The sequence below is a fragment of the Cataglyphis hispanica genome, chromosome 7, assembly GCF_021464435.1.
Source record: "Cataglyphis hispanica isolate Lineage 1 chromosome 7, ULB_Chis1_1.0, whole genome shotgun sequence".
In the NCBI taxonomy this organism is placed as follows: domain Eukaryota; kingdom Metazoa; phylum Arthropoda; class Insecta; order Hymenoptera; family Formicidae; genus Cataglyphis; species Cataglyphis hispanica.
Genome location: NC_065960.1, coordinates 7335298 through 7350517, shown reverse-complemented (window position 1 = coordinate 7350517; position 15220 = coordinate 7335298). Strand labels below are relative to the sequence as shown.

Sequence of the window (15220 nt, the reverse complement as noted above, 5' to 3'; positions counted from 1 at the left end):
GAAATATACAAAATGTTACATTTCTCTATCACAAGCGTGAATTGAAAGAATACATTTACGCAAGTGCCCCCAAACATAATCGGGGTCGTATCGCGCGGAATACACATAACCGGAATGTCTCGAGTTTAGTATCCTCGATAAATTCCCCGTCGCCGGGATTATTTCGGACGACGTGCCGACCCCACGGAAATATCCGGCGCGCATGGTTGGTGCCGTTTACATCGACGTCCGTGCGGCTGGCGTTACGACGTCCGCGACTACGACGGACCCCTCACAGGGCCCGTCGGCAACCACGGAAGGGAGAGGAATCTATTAATACGGGCGCGGGAAACTCCAGCTTTTCATTTCCTGCTCGTTATCCGTTTACGGCGCCGACCGCGCCAAAGCGCTTTTCCGCGAGATCATTTTTATCTTGTCTAGTCGCGAGGAAATACAAACGCGTGAAAATATAGTATTCTAAAGATATAATATTCGAGCAATTCGATAAATAAAATACACTTTAATAAATACTTATATGTGTGACTCGTATATATATATATATATATATATATATATATATATATATATATATGACATTTTGAAGAAAGATTACGATGACATTTCGCTTTGAAGTTTGCTAAATTGACGAGAAAGATTATAACTTTTAAAGTATTGCACGAATGTTTGCACGAATGCGATTCTAAAAAGTGTATAGCCAAGGCTGAGTGGATAGTTGCTAAGTAGTGGAGGCTCATAAAGTCACAAAAATTGCTTATCTTAATTCCCCTTCTACGTGCTTATCGCACTATAATTGGCTGTACAAGTGGTCACTGTCTGTGATTTGCGATACAGAGTTATCGGGAAATGTTTGTTTTATTAAATCGTTTATTTGCGACGAAAGAGGTATATTGCAAAATTGAAGAGAGAGAGAGAGAGAGAAAGAGTGTAAGAGAATGATGTAAATCTATGTCGAAAAGAATAAATATTATAATGTGAAGATAAATATTATATGAGAAGATTCGCAGAGTTATGTAATTCGAATGAATGATTTGCAATATATATATATGAGACTTGATAATTATAATTACGATTGCATCATTAAATATAAAATAGCTGCTGTTTTTTAATTATATAGTATCAGTTGAAGATAAATTGTAAATTTTTATGTACTCTTCCTCTCTTTTTATTTGTCTTTTCTGTTTCTTTTTTTTTTTATGACATTTATTTCGCACAGTTTTCTTTGCGAAATAATCAAATCTATATTAGTCACAGATTTTATCTATTGCTGAAAAGATAATCAAATATTTCGAGACATATTTGGCGTAGTTTGTTTCTATATACAACAACAATTGCTTTTGAATGACTTCTTGACAGTCTTCGTGGCTACTATACTTTTGTGCGGCTTCTTTCAAGAAAACATTCAGAAACCCTCAAGAATTTTTTTTTTTTTTCGTCGCCATCGAGAAACGGACAATTAGACAAACTTAATCACAGTAAAGCCTCATCGCGTGCGTGACCACGTGTTTATGTTTGTTCCGAGTGAAAGTTACCGCTAGCTAATGCCATTGCGGCTTCGTATGTGCATTTATGCAGATGCAACCAACTGCATATTCGACAACAACTAAGATAGCGAAACAAAGCTTGTTTTGCATTAATTTTCCTTAATCTAGAAAAAATTGATTTTCTAATTTTAATTATTGATTAAATTAAATTTTATTTTACGCGTGTGTATAATTTAAATTCTTTATAAAAATGTATTCTTACCTGTCATAAGAATGAGATAATTCGTATTAGAATATAAAATGCAATATATAAATTATCATTTTACTCTTTGCGTATCGTGTAACAGTACACGGCGCGCATATCTCGCATGGAAACAATTTTTGGTCCTTGCAGTGCGAATAAATCACGAGCTAAAGAGTGTCGAGCTTGCCGCAAAAGTGGTTGCAACGGGCGCGTCTCGTCTGTGCGCGCGATAAATTGATTATGGTTAAGAGAGGCGGGAGGGGATTGGCGGACCGTAAATTATGGCCGAGTTATTAAATTATCATCCGGCGAGACAACTTGCGTTGCACGCGGAATGCGAGCACGAGGCGATTGCTTTCAAGGCGAGAAGTAGCTTGGCCAATGAACCGACTGCTTCGAGTCAGTTGCAGAAAGAAAGAGAGAGAATGGGAAGATCTTTAAAAGTTATTGAATGATAAGAATTTAAGAGTCAAATAATGAACTTGAATCATCCAGTATTGAATCAATATGAAATCTTCTTAATGCAGAAATTTAGCAGTTTAAAAAAAAAACAGTTAAATCGTGTATGTGTGAATTATAAAAATATATGTATTTACAATTTTATCTGTTATTTCATATATATATATATATATATATATATATATATATGTATCTTGTGTGTATTATATCATTTAAAATATTTTATGAGAATAAAAATCTTCAATTTTATACATTTTTATAATTTTCTATTAAATATCTTAAAACATATATCCCGTTTTTTTAATATTTTTAATATTAAAAAAACGGGATATATATTTTAAGATATTTAATAGAAAATTATAAAAATGTATAAAATTGAAGATTTTTATTCTCATAAAATATTTTAAATGATATAATACACAAGATACAATAACAATGAATAAATGAATAATTTAGGCGTTTCTTTTTCACGGTTATTTACTCGCTTGTCGTAAGAAAAATGCAGATGCGACACGAATTGAATGTAAATATCGATTATTTGATTATGGATAATTCTATAATCGGATTAGTGTTTTTTTTTTATGAACTTAGTTAACGTGTATATGTCACGACATCCAACTATTTTTTTTCTATTATGCTGTCCACATCTGCGTGCGTCGCGACCGTGATAGTGTCACGGCATTTTTCTATGGCGAGAAAAAAATTGCATATTGATCCGATCGATTTGAATTGCATAATTGCTTTAATCCGAAATATTGTATTCATTAAAATATTAATTAAAATCGGAACTCGAGCTAACTCAAGTAAATCGAATATTCACACGCAAATATTATTAAGCATTAAAATTTTTTTCTTTATTTTCACGATAATGCGTACTATCTTCGTTTCCTTTTAAATGCAAAGGATATAAGAAGAGCGTTGGCAAATGGCACAGTAAATGCAACCTCGAATCAGACAGTCACGTTTAGCGCTAAGTGCCTCTCCAAATAGGGCGGTGGATAACGGACGATAACTTTGCTCCGCAATCGTGCAATTTTCTGCTCGTAAGGCTTCTCACGGACGAATCTTTTGATCTTTTCGCGAAATATAATCCGTTTATCTGCAGTCGGTATGTTCTCTCATGAACGTAAATAGGGAATCCTCAATCGTTAAAGCTCTGTTCACGACTTTCCGATTCCTATTCTCATCACACATTTAGCACTAAACATCATTTGAGAGATTCTAATTTGTTTCGCATGAAAATTGCCTTCGATCTAAACGTGATATAAGACTCTGATGGATTTAACGTAAATGCATGACGACAATACAGATCACTCTCTATTGCAGTAAGTTAAATGAATTTCTGAATATTTTCTATAAAAAGAGTATTTTTTTAAATAGGTCTTGGTGATTTGTGCGAAATATTTACCAATATGAATGAAAATCTCTTGAAAAATAAAATAGTGTTATGATTTAAAATTTCTTATAACGCAGAGTATTCTTTATTTGCGATCCAGAATTATTGTCGCATGATGTCGCCGTAGAAGGGATCATTTTACTCGGCCTTGGTCGCTATCTGCTCGCTTTGCGTGCTCGTTGCTTCGTGTTCGATGATTATGACCTTCCCCGCCGTATTTTTCCCGCCACTCTCCGCGCCTCTTCCTCGTTCCGGCTCGTTCCATTAACTTCCCATTAACTGGTTGGGATTTTGTAATTAAATGCTGGCGGCGTTAGCGCTTTCGTCGCGGCGTAAACGCTGTCAAATTAATGTAGAGCAGAGAGAAATTCTAGCACATATAAAAATTGTTATAAAAATTGTTACATAACGATATATTGTTATATAATTGAGATATATGTATTTAACGAAAGTTTTTACAATAGTGTAAAGAGCATTTTAAATCATAATATTTTAGTATATTGTCCGAATGAAATTTTTTTAAGATTAAAATGAACAGACTTATTTCGAATCTATATAAATAAGTTTGTTCATTTTAATCTTAAAAAAATTTCATTCGGACAATATACTAAAATATTATGATTTAAAATGTACTTTAGACTATTGTAAAAACTTTCGTTAAATACATATATCTCAATTATATAACAATATATCGTAACAATTTTTATAACAATTTTTATATGCGACAGCTTGATGAAAAAATGTACTATAAATATACTTGCGGTTCTGGCTAATATTTAAATTATTATTACGTATACATAGTTAACAAAACAACATCGACATATAATGATACATTATTTTTGATACATTATTTGGAATTAACTATACAATTTTCACTATAGAATGCATTATCAAATAAGAGCATATCAAATAAATATCAAATATTTTATCATAAAATTGATGTAGTTAGCTCGAAGAAATATAAAAATTATTATCTTGACTTTATATTTTACATTGAAAAAATTTAATGTACTTTACATTGAAAATTTATTTATTTTATCATGTAAAAAGCGGTGATCAATGCGATCGCTCTATTGGTCATGAATTATCGTACACATATTTCTGCGCGAGAATTAATTGTGGTCACCTCATGGCTACTCCATATCCAATATGAAAGACTGCATTGTGTGCTGTGCACAAAGAGAACGCACGCCGTGCACTCATTACATTACCACAACGCCATCAAAGGGTTAACGCGCCGAGCCGAAACAAAAATATGCAACAGATTTCCGCGTGAAACGAACGCGTACGTTTTTTTGAGTTCTTGTTGATCTACAAGTAATTTAATTTTACCAATTAGAGGAAAAAGCAGAAATATATACGATAGAGAGATAGATAAAAATCTAGAATATCGATTATGATTTTGATGTTACGAAGTAAGGTGAAATGAATGGTAGAGTGTTAACAGCAAGTTCAAAATGTTTATTCTAAGATTTTGTAACGAAACATTCCGATCATTATCTGCGGTAAAAATACAAGAGGTGCTTAGAACTATATTTCATGAAATGTATAAAGAATTTTGACAAATTTAAATTCATATGTAAATTTAAGGACAAATTCCTTTACATTTTGCATAAATATATTGTACGCGCATACATAATAAAATTTGAAGAAAATATAAAGAATTTGTAGAATAGAATCTAAAAAGGTAATTTTTAAACTTGTGTAGAATTTAATCTAAGAATAGAATTTAAAAAAGTAAGTTTTTGAACTTGTATAGAATCAAGATGAGTAGAATGAGACAAGTAGAATACGGAGAATGTGAACGTGGCTAGAGGTTAGACACGTGTCGATGTTAGAAGTGCTTTAAACCACGAGTGATTGATTCTGCGACGATTCGACGCTTTGTAATCATATCGTAGAATGGCCTCGACCTCGATATCGCGGCCGTCGAAGGACGATTTTCGTTAAAGGCGCGTAACTAAATAGCGCAAATACCGCCAGTCTTGCTGGTGGGACCAAAGGTCTCTCAACGCGACAGATTGACAAATCGATTTCTCCGTGATAAGAGTCGTTCTACGGGGAAATGCCCGTTCGACTGCCGAGTAAAAAAATATGGAAGAAAAAAAGGAGAGCGTATACACGAGCTGTTAGACTTGACGGCATGAATCTTAATAGAACTGTATTCGAGTATCATTTATCTCGCGAGTTTTAAGCGATCGATGACGTGAGTGTTCTCGCGAACTAAGTTTCTGGACTGCGAACAGATAACAAAAGTTGATTGTTTATTTAATTCCGAATTAACTTTATTGGAACTTTAATTTGAAGTTTACGTACAAAGATGTGTAAGCTGTTGAATGTTACAAAGTTAATGGAAAATGGGGGGATTCACAGAAAGTGCAGAGAACCGTACTTGAACATATCTTGTATATAGACGGAGGAAGGGAGTAGTGCGGGGAGAAAGGAGTCAAAGAGACAAGGGGGAGAATGAGCTTCGACGGGGGACTCCTTTTGCTTGGAAGGTAAATGAGCCTCTTCAAGGAGAGAGAAATGCTCCGCGACTCCGTCTTTGTCGCTCGCACTCAACACACACACACACACACACATATGTATATTCACACACGTGCACTCGCGCGCCTCATCCTGCTCGCCAATATATATTTAGCGAACGCGGCATTTCACGACCTACATACTCAACGGGAGGCAGAATGTCTCGTACGTTGTATCAGAAGTCAGTATTATTTCTTCGTGTCATCGCGATCTTTGATGATATTAGGGTACACTTGAATTTTTTCATCGAGAAGAATAACAGTAATAAATTGTCACAATAGAATTGACACGCTTGAAATATAGATCTTATTTTATTAGATTATATTTATCGGCGTATTTATCGTCTATTTAAATTTTCGCAAACAGACTTATCAATAAATGTTCAAAATATGGATATTAGATAAACTATATCTTTTTAAACAATTTTTTTGTATTAAAATTACATATAATAGCTACGAATCAAATCTCAAATTAAAGGAACGAAATTTGACATTTTAGATTTATCAATAAGTGCAAAAGCTATTTTATAAGAAAAGTAAATTATATAGACATACTTTTTTCTATATATATTTTTTAACATTATTTCATTGAAAAGATACGAAAAAAAACTTAATAATCGAAGAAAACTGGATGATTCTTACGAAACGTTATAAAAAGTTCCCCTAATCCGAGTTAAAAATTGCACAATTTCGTAACGCAAAAGGAGCGCTTGTAAATCATAGCCTACCGTATCACTTCTTCGATCGCTCCGACGAGTAGATGCACTTACGGAGTAGGTATTGCATTTGATGGAGGAGAAACAGTGACTCATTGTCGAGGGGAGTTCGGGTAACCACCACACTAAATCACCCAACGGTAGCACACTGATGTAGATGCATTATCTTGCTGACCCCCAGTCACTCGTTTTGCGCATCTGTGCATGACTCCGATTTACTGGAAATCAATAGGGGGCTATACAAATTTTACAAACTGTCCGCAAGCCTCGCGAAATATTGCATGAACGTGCACCGTGTTCCGGTCGAGAGTGGAAGTTGTATGCATGGCAAATTTATTTCATTAAATTACACATAAATTATATACGACTGTTCAGCGAAATTGGAATACCACAACAAAGATGTGTATTAATATTTATATTTCTTGATATATTTTAAATCTATAATTAATAAAATATTCTATAAAATAAATCTCTCTCTCTCTCTCTCTCTCTCTCTCTTTACTTATTATTGCTTAGCAATTTAAACAAATACTATTAATATCATTAATAATATACATTATTAATTCGCCGCTAACATGCTATCATCGAAGTATTGAATTGTTAATTGTTGTTAAACGAACGCGAAAGTACGAGCGTACAAATCGATGAAAATCTATCGCAGCGTCAACATGTATCGCGAATAAATCAAACTTGGTTCCTCTCCGACAATGTAGTTCGTTTCGACGCGATTACGCAAACACACCCTCGTGTCGTGTTTCTGTCATGAAAATAACGCAGATTACATTGGCGGGCACAGATTTAAAAAAAAAAAAATCATTATAAACGATGTACGTAACAATGGAACACAAGCGGTCCCATCGTGAAATGCGCGACTCGATTCGCGACTCATAAATACGAGTTTATTGTTTCCTGCCGGAATGTTCCGCGTGCGTTTCCTTTAATTGATTTCCCGCGCATCTGCCGCCGTGTTGCATCAGCGAACGTAAACCAATACGTGGGATTTATCGGCAGGAGATGCCGATTGTTGAGCTATCTGGTGTCCTAAACTATTTAAGCGCGCCGCCATTGGCACTGGGAATTAGACGCTCCCAGAGCAATCAAACTTGCGTGCAATCCGAATTATCCAGTTATATCGCGCTATTTTTTCGCCAAGCGACATACCTGCTCAAAATTGTCGCATTTGAATATGAACGAAATAAATTATTTACGAAAAAATATGAATTTTCTGGAATATTTAGATAGCATTCAAGTTTTGTGTACATTTTTATTTTACGTATAATTTTTTTTTTTTTTTTTATAAAATAAAAATTTCTCAATTTTAATATTGCGAGATTTTCTCGGTTATATATCATGTTAAAAAGAGATATAATTAAAAAGAGATAAAGAGCCTCGCAATTTATAATACAAAATGGAACAAAATCCGTTATTGTGCATTCGTATTGAATAGAGTATTTGATGAACAATAATAAAGTTTCAGATGAATTCATTGCCGATAATAATATCTCGCTTCTATATATTTTCTCTGTACAACATAACGCTTCATCTGTTTGTAAGCATTGTAATCGATGAATAGCGTTTCGAGAGTAGTTCTCTCTTGCATAACTTAGGATAATTAGGATAATGATTTGTAGAATCGCATGAAAGCATATCAATGTTTATAATGCATGATACATCTCTCGTTATTATACACCGATGTGATTGACACAAATCTGCTGAGGTGATGGCATTAATTGATTTCCTAGGCGAGCCACGCAACACCGATAACATCTATTATGTCGCGATGTAGGTAAAGTGCGAGCGAGGGGGCGGCCGTTTTAAATGATATGTAAACCAATTACCATTTAACAATCGGATGTATGTAGCCGTTGTCGATTTTGCCACGTGATTTCCGCCACGCGTATGCGCGTGTTTATCGACAAAAGAGATTTTGATCGCGCTGTTTTGCGCGCTTGTTACGGATGAACGCTATTATTATGGAACTCGATATTATCGTTTACAGCATGCTTCCTATTACTCTCTTTTGCTTCGTCCAAATACAATTTTTACATTTCCCTCTCATTTCCCTCTCATTTCCAAATACGGGAAATAATAAATATGAATATTGAAAAAGAGATAATATCGTATTTTTTAAATTTGATTAAAGAAAAAATAAAGAGAAATTCTTACTTTCTTTTTCTGAATAAAATATTATTTAGAAAATTAATAAAGAGAGAATACATATCATTTATAATATTATTTATTAATCTAAAGAATATATATATATATATATATTTTTCTTTTTTCTGTATATTTTCTTTGAAATAATCAAATATCACTTAGAAACATACATATTATTAGATGTTATGCATTTATAAGATAAGGTATCAGAAATCTTTCTCATTTGTAACCATTAACAATAATTACAATTGAGAGATGTGACATGTGACGGTAGTTTTATCGCGATGAGGCTAGCTTAATAAAAGTGTCAATATATTAAGCAAATATTAAAGATCAAGTTATTCCCGACAAACGGCAGCCGCTGGTTTTCTATCGATCTGCTACTTCGCGTGATTAATATCGACGATACATTGTTGGTTATTGCGAGATACTGGAAACGGGGGACGGGAAGGGAACGGCTGCGAGACGAGGTGTGGATTTATGGCTTACGTCCCAAGGAAGCTCTAAAATTTGTTATTTACGGATCGATGATACGTGTGTATGTGTGTGTCCAATCCGCATATAGAATACCCCGACATAACTTTTCGTATGCTATAATACGAGTAAAGTTAGAGTATAATAAATCCGTAACACGCACACAAGCATACAGAGAGAGAGAGGGGGAGGGGGAGGGGAAGAAGTGCGAGATAAAATCGCTTCTCGTTTCTTTAAAACGAAAACCGCGTTTGTTCCAATTCGCGTGTCGTCGTTAGGACGAATTTCTCTGACGGTGAAGAATTTCACAATAGAAGTTGACCCAGTTAACGTCAAACCTAGAACGATCCAATTACGTGGAACCTATAATCAGACAGACGCGTAATCGCATTATGGATAATCGTCGCAATTCGTCGCACGATCGCTCACAAACGTTCGTGTAATCGTCTAAATGTCTCGTATCCCCTTCTAATCTTCAAGAAAATCCAGGGTTCACCGGATTCACGTGTCGTTTGCCGGTTCAAGCGCCCTTTCGACGGCGGGCATTAATTGCATTGTTTAGGAGCATTGAGATAATATCGTCGATGCTATCAAACGAGGGGAGTCGACGACTTAGAATAAATTAAGATAGAGTTTCCGGTATGCCTTTGACGGAAATGATTGCTCGTAATGTTGTAAAAAAAAAAAAACGAAAAATTGTAGACCAATAGAGATCATGATAAAAATAATAGCATAAGGAAATATAGATTCCAGTTTTTCAACTGCAAAATAATCTAGGAAAAAAAATCATTGTTTATGATGATTCATTAGCAACATGAAATAAATAACTCATAAAAATGATGTGATCATATTTTATAACATATATTTTAATTGTAACAAATATTAATATTTTAATCATTAAAGTAGATGCTAGATATATGTTACAATAATACAATAATAATCGTAAAAAAGAATGTCAACGTTATATACAGCATTTCGTGTCGATACTTTCTTTCCAGGTATCCGATATCTACCTGATATTGAAGAGAAAGTATGATAGACAGATATCGAAGAAATTATACATGCATTGCGTCATATTACTATTGTAGAGATGTTGTATTTCTCTCTCTTTTTCTCTCTCACACTTTCTAAGGATCCGCGTGAAGAAGTAATGCGAGTACGATAGGCGCGTCGCGACCGATACGTCGATATCAGCGTGGCGCGATTACGGGTTGCGTCGCGTCGCGTAGCGGTGATAGTCGCGTGTCGACGCTACTAGCTAATAATACACTCGTCGTTTACTCTTGTCGTGGGCAGGTCTGCGGCAGTAGTACTACTACTACTGCGACTGTTACTGCTACTACTACTACTACTACTACTATCACGACCGGAGCTACTGCCGCGCGACCAATAACGAGGCTGGTTACCACCGTTGCTCTCCTTCTCTCGTCCTCGTGTTGTAGTTACCCCGTTTTACCATCTTCGATCGGCTCGAAAGAGCGAGCGGGATGTAGGACACGATAGACTCGCGGAGAAAAAAGAGATGGAAATGTCGAGGGAAAGAGAGAAGCTGCGAGAGGCGCATATAATTATGAGATACAATGGCTTTTTTCGAGCCTTTCACTCTCCCCTTCTCTCTCGCTATTTTTTTTTTTTTTTTTTTTTTTTTTTTTATTGGATGTAATCTTTGGTTTCTCATCTTATATATCTGATTATATTTCAATATGTATTTTTCATATTAAATGTTCGGATTATTTATTCATTTAAATGCTGCATGTTCTTCAAGTATTTTACAATTTTAATAGAATACATCGTCTTTTATTTTCAAATACTATCCGTTACTTTATGCACTGTAATCGAATTCGTATATCTGTTTCTCTCCCTTCTTTTCGTGTGCCGTTTACGAGAAATCTTCAAGAGTTATGTTCATCTAATCTTTTATTTTATTGACTTGAGTTTAGCCGCACAAAATTTTAGCTATTCGTATATCTTTTTTTCTTACTTTAGGAAACTTCTTCGCTACATTTTTTTGTTGTACTTTTCGGTGGCCTTTTACCTTTTCTCTCACTTAGACAGGTTGTTAAATGAATTACTGCGAACTCGTTGGACAGAGGGGAGAAAGATGGGAGAGACATCACGAAGAGAAGAGCCGATACCTAATCATCCTCCCTTGGTTGGTCTACCCTTGGCGGGAAATCAATAGAGAGGGCCTTTCGTCTCGGTCTCTCTCTCTCTCTCTCTCAGTCTTTTCCTGCTCTATCTATCTGTTCTCTCTTTAAAGTTCTTTTACCGTTTCCACCTTTTCTTCCGAATTGGTCGCATTGTTCAAAGAAACTAAACAAAGACAGAGCGAAATGCTTGTTCTGCTATCGTCATCGTGAGTTTTTCTTAGAATCTCGAAATATTTGTTGCAAATAATGTATTTAGAAGAATGCATTTCCAATTAGTTTCGAAAATCTGTCGAACGTATTTTGAATAAATATAAATTATTGTTACATTTTAATTCAGAATATTTTATGCAGATTATATACACAGTCTTATATCTACTCTTTAGAAATGTATAATTTGAGTATTTTCATTAATATAAAAAATAATGATTTTTAGATTTTTGCATCGTGACTTCATATTGCGATTATAATTGATTGTTTATGATGATTAATTAGCTACAATTCCATTTAGCCATAATTTTCGTTCATTCTTAAGATATAATTTTAAATAACGGCACATGTTTCTAGAATTCCCGTTTCTCGTCGCATCGCCGCGCGTTTCAATATTTACCACCCACGTAATTAATAACCGATCACTACTCGGACGCTATTTGCAGTAAATTGCATGGGTGGATGTGTCTGGGAAATAGGAGGGCTACGGAATGCATGAGGAGAGAGTTACGTCATTGTGTAGCGCGTCGGTGCGACGTAGCGGAAGTCATGCGTCACCGCTGACGTAAGCGACGTCGGAAGAGGAGGAACGTCCGAAAGAGGCCATTGACGAGGACTTGTTGCATTCCGTCCTTTTCTGCATGCGTCGCCGCGTCAAAGCCGCGGGATTGTCGCGCGAGTGCTTGCAATTAAAACGAATGGCTAGAATCTGATCACGATCAATGGCAAATTTATTCTTACGTCTGCGATCAAGTTTTTTCTATTTTAAGATTAATATGCCACAACGGTGAAAAACAAATCATTATTTCATTACTTTTCGACAACGAAAAAAAAAAATATAAGTTGTTGCGTTTTAAAACTTCACGATGATTGGATTTGTGTTGATTTTGACAAAGCGGATTGTGAAATTAAGTTCATCGAAAGTTTTTTTCTGTCATATCAATTTTTTTTTCTGAATGGATTTTTGCGTTGGATAGATTTCAATAGCCGTTAGATACGCGCTGTAGCTCTTGTTGACTCATTTTCTGAAGTTGTAGCCTGTCGACGAATATCCGCGATCAGGACGGAGTCTGCGTAAGATTGCAGCGACTGACGTATACTTGTTGCATATCCGTTTGCGCATGTCTTCTCGTTTAGTAGGTCAATGAAATAAAAAGATTTGTAGATAGAAAATTACATTGAGTATATAAAACACATATTTTTGCACATTGAATTACGCTCCTCGTCTATCTAAACGCACGTATATATTGTATTTAATTATAAACTGTATCTTACTGTGATGTACTTTTTAAATGATCCATTTAAAAAAATAACAAAAATGAAATTTTTCTTGTATTATTTATTTGTATATTATATACAAATTATCATTATATTTATACACACGTATGCGTATAAATAAAAATTTTAAAAAAATATTAATTATAAATAAAAATTTAAAAAAATTATTAATTAAATTTAACGTACAATATTATATCTTATATAAAATAGATTTTTTCGCATTTTTCTCTCTCTTTATTATACAAGTAATCAATTCTTATATAAGTTAATATGTATATCAGTTTTTTCGAGTATAGCTACGTCAACGTATTTTTTGCGAATTCCCGCAAAACTAACGCAATCTAGCTCAACTCCGCTTTGATCAAACAGTTGTGTCTACATTTAATTAAAGCGATTCCATCGCGCAATTGAGAAGGTCGGGGATATTTCGATTAGATAGATTGTGCTGGGCTGTAAATTAGTAATTTCCTGTTCGATATAAGGATACCATGACGATGGCCGATGTCATTTGCAATCTTGCTTCACGTTTTAGTTATCACGACAATATCTGTCATAAAATATGAGATGGATTTTCTAAAGAGAGTGCATAATAAAGAGACTAATGAGCATTTTTTGTAAAAAAGAGAACGTGTTTTTTTTTTTTTTTTACAAAATGAATAGATGTTTTTAGAACATTATGTAGAAAAAATATATGTGATATATATATATATATATTAAAAATTCTATTACTTTAATAATAATAATAATGATAATAAATTGTGCTTTTTTTATTATCATATTAATTTTTAAATTAATTTTACGTACGATTGCATGAAATCGTGAGCAGGTTTTAATCTTCTAGAAGATTGATGTAAGAATGGCTGCGATAACAACGACCTCCAATAGTTAAAGCAAAGTGATAACAACTATCGTAGTAAATATGATTGTTCCTATTATCTGTTCGTGACGTTTAACTTATAGCGATCTGTACAAATCAAACCGTAGTTTGCATAAATTGAAACACATTAAATTTTTCAAGGGCAAGCTTCTTTGTCTCGAGTTTCCGTAAAATTCCGATGCTTGTTTGTGGCGAATATTAAGTAGATACCAGAAAAACAAATAAGCATGTTATTGTATATAGCTGTTGTATACAGGATGTCAAAAAAAATATGCGATTGTCAAGATAATATAAGAGAGATAGAGAAGAAACATATTTTTTGAAAATAATTATATATATCAAATCAGAAAAATAATGGAGAGAAAAATTGAGAAAGTTTATGTGATTTTAAATATTTCAGTATCTTGTAGCATTATTTTTTTTTACGCACAAAGCCAAATAGTATACGTGACTTAATATTAATAAAATATTTAGTGGTAAAATTATCTACTATTCCCGAAACTGTGGTCATCACAATTGTCTTTCTGATAAAATGTTATAGCTAAAATACAGGGTCGCTATATGTCAAGATACAGAATAAAAGAGAGACGGCATTTCCTGTTTTTGCATTCCTTTGCGGTAGCGAGGTATTTCCTGCGCGTTCGAAAGTAGGTATAATAGATTTACATAGTTGCTTTAAATATTCGCTATACGTTAATTATTTTATTATTATATATAATACGCATACATATATATATATATTTATTTATTTATTTATTTATTCTAATAATAATATTATTATTATAAAAAGATTATTAATGAAGAGAGATGTATATGAAAGCCCTCTATTAGATTTTTCTTGAGACAAGAGATGATAAAATTTTTTTATTGTATTATAATTAATTAAAAATTTAAATTACTGCGGATTAAAAAAGTCATATTTTATATCAAATCATCTATTTGATTCAATAAACTTTTTCCAAGTATACATTTTATATAGAGTGGAAACTGTTAAAATGCAAAATTCGAAATTCGAATTAAGATACGAAAATTTTTGTTCGCGTAAAATCGTGAAAATTATTTTTGCTTCGCGGCAAAAAACAGCTCCTTCATGTATTGGCCTATATTCCGTCGAAACTATATATTTCTAATCTCGCTCTACTTCATGCGACAGATTGTGCGACTTTGTTGCGCGGCTTTTTCTGTTATTTTTTTTTTTTATTTTATTTTTGTGTCGCTATCGCGTATTCATATACGAAGTGTAACATAATCGC

At 33.8% G+C, this 15220-nt stretch overlaps 1 protein-coding gene across 5 annotated transcripts in view; it reads left to right on the top strand.

The window, feature by feature from the left end:
* LOC126851015 (AF4/FMR2 family member lilli) overlaps nt 1-15220 on the top strand; it is a 181065-nt gene that overhangs the window by 28220 nt on the left and 137625 nt on the right. The window lies entirely within an intron of this gene.